Consider the following 11,777-nt stretch of genomic DNA (forward strand, 5'->3'; position numbering starts at 1 on the left):
ATGCTGTCAAGGATAACTTGGGGGGCTGGTCTTCTATCTGCAGGTGAAATGTGGTGGTACTGCACTGATGGTTAAAATGATACTCAGCAATAAATCCTATCCCATGCTTGCTTGAACTATTTACTCAGCAGTAAATTTCACTGAATCCTGCAGAACTTAAAATGTGGTTAGGATCTGGATAGAACTTGGAACTATATAATTAAGCAAAGATTAGTCTTGAGTCTTGTATAGGACGTACTGTTTCATAAACTGGATGCGACACGAAAAAAGATTCGTACTGGATATTTATAATGCCTTTGTCACTATCTGTCTCCTATTGAGGATAATGTTGGCCTACCTCAGGGCTTTTAGGATTACTTTGATGTATGTGAAATAGTTTTAACACTGGAAGTGTGAGATAAATGCTGATTTCATATTTCTCTGTGTCTGTTCAGTTGTCCACCTAGGTCTACCAGGTGTTTGCAGGAGAGGGTGGGGGCTGTGCCCTTGTCATCTTCTGTGACAATCATCTTCAGCTCAACCGTAAAGCCTCCTTGTGCTTCAGATTGTTGCTCCCTACTTGGCTGTAGGCACTGCTGACCCCTCTTCAGGAAAAGCAAAATGAGAGGATTAGCTGTTCTGCATCTGATCAGACCTGTTCTTCTGGGCAGCTGCCATTTGTTGATATAGATGAGCAAGCAAGCCCAGATAAAAACTTATTACCTTTATAAAAGGTAATACAAATGGCCACAGTCTACTCTATAGAAGACTTCCCTGTCTTTCCCATGGCAGTGCCAAAATCTTACCCCATTCCTGCGCCTCAAATGTCCCTTGACCAGTTCCTAATGCAATCTGTCCGCTTCCTGTTTTCCTTGTAAACAAGTGGTGCTGCTTTTAGCAACATTGCAACACCAGAAATGTAGCCAGTTATTTCTGCTTGGCTCTGCATATGCTGGACTTCCCAGTTATAAGCTGCTTTGGGGTTGTTTTTTTAAAATAGTATTTATTCAAATTTTAAAGATTACAAAGAGAAACAAAAAACAACAACAACAAAAAAGACATAAGAAATACAAACAATTAAAAAAAAACAGATCAAACCTTTACATAGCTTTCTTTACTTATTTCCTTGACCTCCTCACACCTCCTTTTTTTGTATTCTAGTTCAGTTAGATGTTTCAGCAAATCCTTTCCAGCTTTGTTTTCATCCTAATAATTTATCTTAATATACTGTAATTCTCATCTTTCACCAATTAATAAATCAATTTTAACCTAATCCTTTATATCATTTCTGCTAAAACCACATTACTTCATTCCAACAACCTTCTAACGTTCCTTAATTTTGCAATGTTTTTGTTTTTAAGCAATTAATCCATGGTGGTGCCGTAAACCTAAGTTTGGACACAACACCTGCTTTGGTGGTTCTGTAAGTACAGAAAAGGGAGCTGCTGGATCAGGCCAATGGCCTCCTGATCTGTCAGTGGCCAACCAGATGTCTGTGGGAAGTCTACAAGCAGGACAAGAGCACAAGAGCCCTCTCCTCTCCTGCAACTTCCAGCATTTGGAATTCAGAAGCATTCCTGCCTCTGTGGAGGCAGAGCCCAGTCATTATGGCTAGTAGCCTTTGATGGCCTCACTCTCAATGAATTTGTCAAATTTTCCTATCACTCCTAAGCAGGCTACACTGCATAGAAGAAACTGCCTTACACCAAGTCAGACCACTTGCCCATCTCGCCAGCTGTGGCTCTCCTTGCCCTACTTAGAGATCCCAGGGATGAAACCTGGACCTTCTGCATGCACCAGCACACCTACCCATGTGTGCCTCTTTCTACAATCGTGTGACCCAGTTCATTCACAGGTACATGAGGTCCTTTCATAGGAGCTGCCTTTATGATGCAGGACCAGCTCACACTCTTTGGCCAAGTCATTTCTCTGAGCTGGCTGCCTTCATGTCCAATGAGTGTGTGAAGGAAACTTTTGGAGAACTAGGTTATCATGATGGAGTTAGTTCTGTGGAAGGGCACCCTCTTTTGGTTTGGGCCTCGCACTGTTGCATTCCTAGTTGATATTTCAAGGTTGTATTTGCCAGCTTTTAGCTGTAGTCCATTTAGGGTATGGTATGAGAATGCAAGACGTCAGGGTGTGACTTGGAGAGACAGCACATTCTTGGCAGGAGCATATTATGACTACCTCTTGTTTGGAATCCTCCTCCTCCTCCTGTGTCTCTCAGCAAACTTGCCACTCAGTCTAGCTCAGGCACCATCTAGGCCTTCATTGACTTAACCACAAGCAGTCCACAACAGCTTGCTAAAGCAATGAGGATATAAGGATACACATTACACATGTATATGACAGCCTGAGATCACAATCCGATAGCAAACATGGCCATCCTCTGGCCCAGGGACATGTGGTCCTCTCAGATCTTCCGGATCCCATCAGCCTCAGCCAGAATGGCCATTGGCCAGGGGTGGTGAGAATTGTACTCCAGCAACATCGGGAGAGCTTCTTCACTCTTGCTCTGACCTGACTTGAAGCAACGGTACCCTTATGATCGTAGATTGTGGCCTCTGCAAAAGAGGGAACAATTAAAGAGATTTTGAAGACTTGTGAAAAGCATGCCGCAACATAGAGAGTGTGCACTTTGAAAAGTTCCTCTTTACCACAGTTACTTCACAGTGAAGTAAAAGTGGTAAAGAGGAACTTTTCAAGTTGTAATCACTAGTCCACAGCAGCAACGCATAGTTATTTCCCTTTCTGTAACCCTCTTGAGGTGTCGCTTGTCTGAAGGGGGTAAATGCAGTGAAATGGGCAGAGGTGTTCAGCACCCAACGTTATGCAGCTCCTTCTACCCCTACTGTTGTCTGAATTTTGGAGGTGGGGAGCCTGCTCTCCACATGGAGGTTCCCAGCGTGATTTAGAACCCTGGACCATGAAGGCCTTTGACTGTGAGCTGCCTTGCACAGGCTAGAGGACTCGCCCACCCCCTCTGCAAAACATCGTGCAGATTTCTGCATGGCCTGCCACTAATCCAAAGCAATTTGTCTCTCCTGCCCTCCTCCTCTATTTTGAATAGGAGCTCCAACTCAAATCCCATTGCAACCTTTTTATTTTCATGGTACAGAAGCTGCCTCTCAGGTCCTGGAGAAACCCCGTGAAAAGAGAATGTTTTCTCCATAGCTATCCACCCTTTCCCTTATAACCCATCACCAAACTCTTGACTTGCTTCTTATTGTTTTATGAATCTCAACCAACTGTAACTAATTTTAAGGGGTGTGTATGTGATATTATTGTTCCTGCTGTTTAATCCAAGGATGGAAGAGCCATGGTCCTTCAGATGTTGTTGAGCTCCATCTCCAATCAGCCCCAGCCAGCAAGGCCAATGAGAAGGGATGTTGGGACTTGTCATCTGGCAACATCTGGGGGGAGGACACAGCTTCCCCATTCCAATTTAAATGTTCTTTCTAGGGGACATTAAGACTCTTTCTCATGCACATCCCCAGAGTTAGTAAGCCATAGCAAACACATATATTGTGTGATTATAAAAGCAGGAGTGGAAGGTTCAGAAGCCTTTGGCACCAATAGGAACAAACATTTCTACTGAATTTCACAAGCATCAGTATTTGAGAGGGATTTTCCAGGAGTTGTCATCCTTGCCCTGCCTTGTAGATTTTAATCTCTATGGTTTAAATTAATAATTAATTTTTTTCAATAAATCAACAGTTGCTTGGCACTGCTCAACCAGTTGAACCACTTATTTCTAGACTACCACCTGTCTACAGTTGGTTGTGAGTCTTCTCACCCCCCCTTTCATAAATATGACTACAATAAAGGGGAAACAATTGTCAGTGCTTTTCTGCACAAGTGTTTTGCTGTCTTGAGTATGAATTTTGGCAACCTAGGATCCCTTTCTGATATATCAGGTTTATATCCCCCTCCCCCATTTTTTTTGCAGTAGATTTCTCCCCAGAGAAGAGCCGGTGTGTTCATATTGAATCTTCCTTGTATGTGCAATGCAAGGTGGCTTCGCACATGATTTTTCAGAAGGGAGTTGGCTGTGGGTTATGTTTTGATGCCCAAGTGTTCCAGCTGTATTGAGTGTCATGTCATCGAGCGTTAGCCCTTCCTAACAGCAGGGATTTGTTATTTCACTCCTGGGCCTCTTTCTCCACCTGCTTTCTACCAGGTCGTCTCCAAGATGCCTTCTACGCATCTGGCTACATAAACACAGTTACTGGTTTGAGAACTAAGCTCCATTCACAATGGCTTTGCTAGGAACGTGTAAAACAATGGGCTAGAAACTAGGGAAGACCAACAATGAAAACCAGCATGATTAAACAGAAGATATATCAATACATGCTTTGTGTAATGGTCCCTGGTGCCAGTTGCTGAAAATATTCCCTGTCTATAACCCTGGAGAGCCACTGCTAGTCAGCGTTGATGGTACTGAACTGGATAGACCAATGATCTGACTTTGTATAAAGCAACTTCCTAGCTCATAAAAGTAGAGAATTGTAGAGTTGGAAGGGACCCCCAAGAGTCATCTAGTCCAACCCCCTGCAATGCAGGAGTCTCAACTAGAGCATCCATGATGGGTGGCCATCCAACCTCTGCTTAGAAACCTCCAAGGAAAGAAGAGTCCACCACCTTCTGAGGGAGTCCATTCCACTGTTGAACAGCTCTTGCTGTCAGAAAGTTCTTGATGTTAAGTCAGAAACTCCTTTTTTTTATAACTTGAAGCCAGTGGTTTGGGTCCTCCCCTCTGGAGTAGGAGAAAACAAACTTGCTCCATCTTCATATCTAATTTGAAGATGGCTATCATATCTCCTCTCTGTCTTCTCTTCTTCAGGCTAAGCATCCCCAACTCCTTAGGGCTTGGCTTCCAAACCCTTGGTCATCTTGGTCTCCTAGCAAACTCATGCAGGATCAGGCTGCCAGTGGTTTCTAGTCCCAATGGCTATGTGCAGCCTCCAGTATCAAAGGTGGTCTGTCTCTGAATATCCGTTGCTGGGGGGGTGTCACCGATGGAAGCTAGGGAAGTAAAAAAGCTTAATATGGATTCTAAATGGCCAAAATATCATGAGATTATAGAATACGATGGTGAAAGGGTGAAACTTCAGAGTTATGAGAAACTAAAACCTAAGGTTCGAGATTGGTTGCATTACCATCAGATAAATGAGACGTTTAAACAGGACAGGAAAATAGGATTTCAGAAAGAGAAGTCAAAATTAGAAACAGAATTGTTGGAACCCAATACTAAGAATTTATCAAGAATGTATAACTTGCTGTTAAAATGGAATACACAGGATGAAACGGTGAAATCAGCTATGATTAAATGGGCACAAGACATAGGTCATGATATTATGTTTGCTGACTGGGAACAGTTATGGACCACCGGTATTAAATTTACTGCATGTAATGCTTTAAAAGAAAATATTATGAAAATGATCTACCGGTGGTACATGACCCCAGTCAAGCTTGCAAAAATTTATCATTTGCCTAATAATAAGTGTTGGAAATGTAATGAGACTGAAGGCACTTTCTACCACCTTTGGTGGACCTGCCCAAAGGTTAAAGCTTTCTGGGAAATGATCTATAATGAAATTAAGAAGGTTCTTAAGTGGACTTTTCCTAAGAAACCAGAGGCTTTCCTCTTGGGTATGGTGGGCCAAGTGGTGTTAAGGAAGGATAGGACATTCTTTATGTATGCCACTACAGCAGCAAGAATTCTACTGGCAAAGTATTGGAAGACGCAAGAACTACCTACTCTGGAAGAATGGCAAACAAAGGTGATTGACTTTATGGGACTGGCTGAGATGACGGGCAGAATCCGGGACCAGGGGAAAGAGACAGTGGAAGAGGACTGGAAGAACTTCAAGATATATCTTAAAAATAATTGTAAAATTGAGGAATGTTAAGATGTCAGGGGGTAAGAAGTAAAGAATTGCAGCAGTAAACACAAAAAAAAATTTAAGAAATATTTATGAAAAAGAACTAAGACAATGGACTTAAGGGTTGCTAAAGAATTTTAAACAAGGATGCAGGGATAGGGAGGTATGGGGAAGTCAAAGAAAAAAGGCTATGAACTGATGATTATGAAGTAATACTGTGTTACATTGTTCTTCATTTTATGTGTGGAAAATTAATAAAAATCATTATAAAAAAAAAAAATGAATATCCGTTGCTGGGGGACACAAGTGCTGCTGCTGCTGCTGCTGCTGCTGCTGCTGCACACATGTCCTGCTCATGGCCTTCACAGAGGTACCTTGTTGGCTACTGTGAGAACAAGACACTGGACCTCATCCAGCAGGGCTCTCAAGCTCTTAGACGTTAAGAGAGGTGCCTGTAAAAATATCCAAAGAGCAGACCGTAGCGTCTATCCCCCCTTGTAAGAAAGTCAAATCTTACACAAGGAGCTGGGCAGCTCATGGTTTTCTCTAGCCCACCAAGTGGGAAAGGTATGACTGAGCTGGCCTTGGTTGCAAGCCCAAGCAAAATACCTGTTCAGAGAAGCTAAGGAGAAGCTTTGGCCATTGGCTAGGCCTTCTTAGGGAGTCATCCTACATGACATATAAGAATGCTTTGAGCTGATGAGGTGAATGAGGGGCAATCCTGCATTTGCACGACTGGGTGCTGTTCATCAAAATGCAGAAGACTCAAAGCTGGATATCTAAATGGAAAACCACCTGGGGAAGTGAAAGCAGGCAGGGAGGCACCAGAAGGGCTGAGCCCTGTTTTCTGCCAGCTTCCAGCTGCCTAGCCAGAGATCCGGTGTAGCCTTATCTGACAGCAAAGAGGGACTGTTTGCTCTGCAAATAGAATAAACCAGCTAAGTGTCAAAATGAGGGTCCAAGGACCATGTGGAGTGTTGGAGTAGATGTACAGATGCCAATGGGAATTCTGGCCTGTATGCCTGTTTGCAATAATTTTAAAGGAGACAAAAATATATTTCCTCCATCCTTATTTTCTTTTTTTAACCAGATCGCGCTAACCCGGAAGTTTCCCTCCATCCTTATTTTCTCCATGCACTGGAGCCAACTCCAGGGGGCCATGGCTGCTTCGACACCCACAACAGTATACTTGTGGGGCTGGGCCCCCCACTAAGTCAGTGGGCAAAGTTGCAGCCCTTTGTTTCGGGCACCCACAATCTTTGGCGCGAGATGGCATCTATGTCTCCATGCATGCGCCCAAGGGGTGGCCTATTTCAATATTAACTTACTGTACATGCCCAAATTCTTGCACATGAGCTGTAAGCTGCCAAAGTGCCAAGTGGACCCTTTAGTGACATGCAAGGATGAAGCATTTTAAGAACTTTGCTGTGAACGTGAACACAGAACAGCCAAGCAAGCTATACTAGGCTGCCAGTTGGAGTCTGAGCTCTCCTCACTGAATCATAGAATCATAGAATCATAGAGTTGGAAGAGACCACAAGGGCAATCGAGTCCAACCCCCTGCCAAGCAGGAAACACCATCAGAGCACTCCTGACATATGGTCTGTGCCCTCCCAATACAAGGTCCTCAGGATTGTGTTGTGTATACATTACACAGCAGCAAACACAGGATTACCCAGCAAGTGAGGCATCCAGTTGGAACCAATGTCAGGCCTGTGGGACACAGCCTACAAGGACATGCTTGTTCCATTTGCACATGCTATTCTAGGCATGTGTCTAGAGATACATAATGTGTGAGGAAGCCTAGACTTCCTGAGGAATGTTTTCTTGAGGCTTAAAACATTTTCTAATTGGAGGTTGAAGAATTTATTGGCGCGTGCATTTGCTACTCAAAAGCTGGAGTGTTAAGCATTATTCTTCAGCAGAGTGTTCCTATTCCGTGAGTGTTCAGAGAAGAAGTGGAGAACCTTTTCTCAACATTACCTCATAGGCCACCTTCCAGGGGCTGTGTACCAGTGGTGGGTGTGGCCAAAGCAAGTGTGTTCACACACACACACACACACACACACACACACACCCCTCTCCATCCTCCATCCAGGCAAATGAGGGATCGCCACAGATTAAGGGCACATTCTGGGCAGGTAAAATCACAAGCTTGCCTGATGGGACAATTCCCCTCCCCCATGTGCTGTTCTGGGGGTTCTCCCACCTTCATTTCAGGAGGGAGGAAAGCCCCACTGTGCTAGCAGATATCCTTACACAGGGCTTCTGTTGATGGGATGCATTAGGTGAATTCTTCCCAGAGAGTCCACTCTTGCCCCTGTAGATGTGTTGTGACTCATGACTCCCCTGTGTGTAGACTTACTTGCTGCACAAACACTTATACTATTTTCTAATTGGAAGAGAGCTGTGGTCCTTGGGGGAGCCTAGCAGCAGAGGCTGTGGCACTTATTCGCAGCTGGAGCCTTCTAAGGTCAGGTGGACTGCTATTCAGGTTTCATACCAAGCATACTAAAAACATTGAATGGTGAAATGAATCCACCTCTGGGCTGACTCTGTGCTTGAGGGAATCACCCCCTGACTCCACTGCCTACATTCCAAGATCTTTGAAATCTTAAGCTGGCACCCCGCACTGGAGGCCCAAGAACAGAATGAGGAAGTGGGCAAGGCTGCATTGGAAGAAAGGTGCTACAGAAGAGGAGGGGAACATTTCACCCTCCCCCCCCTTTTTTTTTTGCAAAGGCTGCATGAATGTACGCTGTTGGAGGGCGGCCTGCTGGCTCCTGTGGCTCTCTGAGCTTGCCTGGCGCACAAAGGGAGAGAGGAGCGCCCCAGAGGTCTATGGTGTACATTTGGCTAAAAGCTTGTAGCAACAGCCCTAGAGACTGTTTCCAATACACTCCGAGCAGATGGATCGGAGAAAGGGCAATTAGGCTATAATTCTCTGCTTAATTGTATGCCTTGCGCTTTTCCACTGTAAGGTAGGGGGAGGGAGGCGAGAGCAGCTGAGGGAGCCAAGCTGAGCGCTTAGAAAGGAGCTTGCCTTTGCCCAAACACACAATAATCCCTCTGACCCAGCTCCCTCCCACTTCATACAAACTGAACTCGACTCCACTTGCCAAATTATTTACTCCAGGGTTGGTTGGTTTTATTGTTGCAATTGCTCGACTCCCAGGATGTGTGTGTTTTCCCTCCTCCAGTCTCCTAACATTTCATAGCTAGTTAAAGGAGCAAAGTTCAGCATTGCATGCAAAAGGTAAAAAAGAAGAAGCTATGGGGCAGGCTTTGGAAAGAGGTGGGGCAAGCACTCCCTCCCCCTGTGGGATCAATTGCAGGGTGCGTTCTAAAAGGCCAGGGACATTTAGCTTCCTGAAAGCATGATTGATGTATATAGTCTGTAGGGGGAAAGGCTTTTGGCCTCGGTTGTATGTATAGAAATGTTCAAGTCCTGTCTGCATCCAACCCACACAGAGTAACCTGATTCAACAGTGACCAGGCCTCCATCCCTCCCTTGTTGCCCTGGACACCTTTCATAGCTGCTGGAATTCCACACACAGCAAGTCACGTTAGAGGGAGAACCCCCTCTCCCCACAGAAATTCCCTCCTCTGCCCATCTGCTAAAGGCACAGGATCCCCATTGTTCTCTGCACATGCCCACTTTCAACTCCGAACCTGTCGTTAGTACTTGGCTGCACGAGGACATTGTGGGCCTAGCTGTCACGGCCTCTGGGTGGGACAAGACTTTCAGCTGGTGCAGAATCCTGCTGCCTTCCTATTGGAGGGTTGGGTGGCCCCAGCTGCACTGTTGGACACATTGCCTCCTCATCACTTTCCTAACAGCAAAAAGTGGTTGGTTGATTTTCTAAAGCTGATTTGTTGCACTAGGCAACAGAGCACTTTAATAACCTTACCCAGGGAGAGATAAAAATCCATTTTTCCCTTTTACCAGACACTAGATATCTGTGTTCTATAAAAGAAGTGTGGTGGCATTGTTCTTCTCATGACTCTGTAGTGATATATATCATGCTCTGTCAGATTTGCAAAGGGTCGATACTTTGACCCAACCCCCATTTCTGTTGTGCAAGGAGGTTGCTGGCAAGAGAGTCTGCTGCCGTGCTGTTGACTGTGCCAGGCATGCTTGGGCAATGCCTCGCTCCCCAGGGTGCAGCTTTTTCACCTACCTGTCTCCCTTCTCCTCCTCCCCTGCCTGGCATAGGCGTGCCCTGCTGATAGAAAGCCCTGCCAGGCAGGAGAGGAATCAGGGGAACACCCTGCTTTTCATGCCTTCTGCTGTGAAGGAGGAACGAGTTCAGAGGAATGAGTATGCCAATATGCAAAAGGTGTTGCCCTGCACTGCCAGCTCATACACTTTAATCTTGATTTCCATCGTTTTGTGGGCTTGTAGAAACCTGAAGTTCCACGTGAAATTAAGAGCTTCAGATTCCATTTTTAAAATGCTTTTGGTTCTCACAGATGCAGAGAAAAAGGATTAAAAGTGGGATTAAAAGCAAGTGACCTAAATGCTCAGAACACAAAATGCATTTTTTTAAAAAAAATCCTTTATCCATTTTATTCTTAAAGATAATCATCTGAATTTTTAAAAAGCCATTTCATTTATACAGACAGACAAGCAGAGAGGTAGAGAGGAATGATGGCTAGGAGATAAGACTGTAGACCTTTTGCTTGGAGCGGTGGCAGAATGAAGTGAGGTATTATGGGACACATTACCCTTCCCCAACGTGGTGCCCATGCTGGCTGAGGCTGATGAGATTTGTAGTCCAAAACTCCAGGTCGGCAAGAGAGGAAGGCTGGAACACATTGAAAATGGTAGAGCAGGTTAATATAGTAAAAGGAAGAGGGCTAGTCTTTATTTCCATTTTTAAATTTTAGATTCTATGGGGTGGTTTTTAATATATATATTGGGAGAGATTCTCCAACATCAGTTTAGTCAGGTGGGGAGAAACGGCATTGCACCTTGCCCCTTTTGTGCCCCCATGTTTGCAAATGTCTCCCCCTGTGCTCTGCTTCTCGTTCCTAAGCCCCATCTGGCAGCATGCATTCTCATTCATGCGCACAAGGCAGGCCTGGCAAAATAAGCTTGTGGCGATTCAGCATTTGCATGGTTTCCCTGAAATGCTGATTCAGCCCATGTGGACGAAAGGGGGGAAAGGTGGTGAGAAACATGCCGTTCTGCTGGATCGTCATTCCTCTGCTTTGTCTTTGTGCTGCCATGGGTGAAGGGCAGGCAGATGAACCTCTCCAGGGCAAATGCTCGCCTCTTGCGCAGAGGGGCAGGGCATGCGACACACATACCAGCTCCGCAGGCATGTCCTTCCTAATCAAGAACAGCTTGTTGCATTATCTGCCCCCTGACCACCCCTTGACCACCCAGTAGGTAGCATCACATATGTGCAGTTCTCATTTGTGTTTCAAAGGGCTCTGTTGCTGTTTTGAGGCGGGGTTTGGTCACATACCAACAAATTCAGGCAGTGCAATTCTAGTTGATTGGGAGGTCTTGCACAAACGACTCTCCTTCCCAAAATATCAGACTTCTTGTAATAAGGGAAATGGCAGAGAAGTGTGCTAGAAATGCAGTGCCCCTAATCTCCAGGATGAATGACAAGTAGTTAGCTTCATCTGCTCCTCTGCAAGTAAGTCAGGATGGATGCTCAATAACATGAGTTTGAGAGTGCTCAGAGTATCCAGACATTTTGTCTTAGGACAGCATTTATATTGCTGAACATCACATTTTCAAAACACTCCAAACCAGAATATTTTGCTGCTAGGAAAATACTATTCCCATCCACCCTTCCCCAACCTAGTGCAATCAGTTACAATTGGGAGTGCTGCAGGGAATGTGACTGAACAAGTATCACAAACACCTATTGGACTGTGCCTGTACCATCACTGCCT

General features: G+C 45.0%; 1 long non-coding RNA gene across 1 annotated transcript; it reads right to left on the minus strand.

Annotated features, from left to right (window-relative positions):
• Positions 1-10,420: 10,420 nt before the first annotated feature.
• Positions 10,421-11,243, minus strand: LOC307209657. The gene is made up of 2 exons (XR_013835702.1): positions 11,047-11,243; positions 10,421-10,672 (listed from the first exon to the last, which is right to left on the minus strand). It is a non-coding gene; the product is annotated as an uncharacterized lncRNA (long non-coding RNA).
• Positions 11,244-11,777: the final 534 nt, after the last annotated feature.

The sequence above is a fragment of the Podarcis cretensis genome, assembly GCF_951804945.1.
Source record: "Podarcis cretensis genome assembly, chromosome: 2".
Lineage (NCBI taxonomy): Eukaryota > Metazoa > Chordata > Lepidosauria > Squamata > Lacertidae > Podarcis > Podarcis cretensis.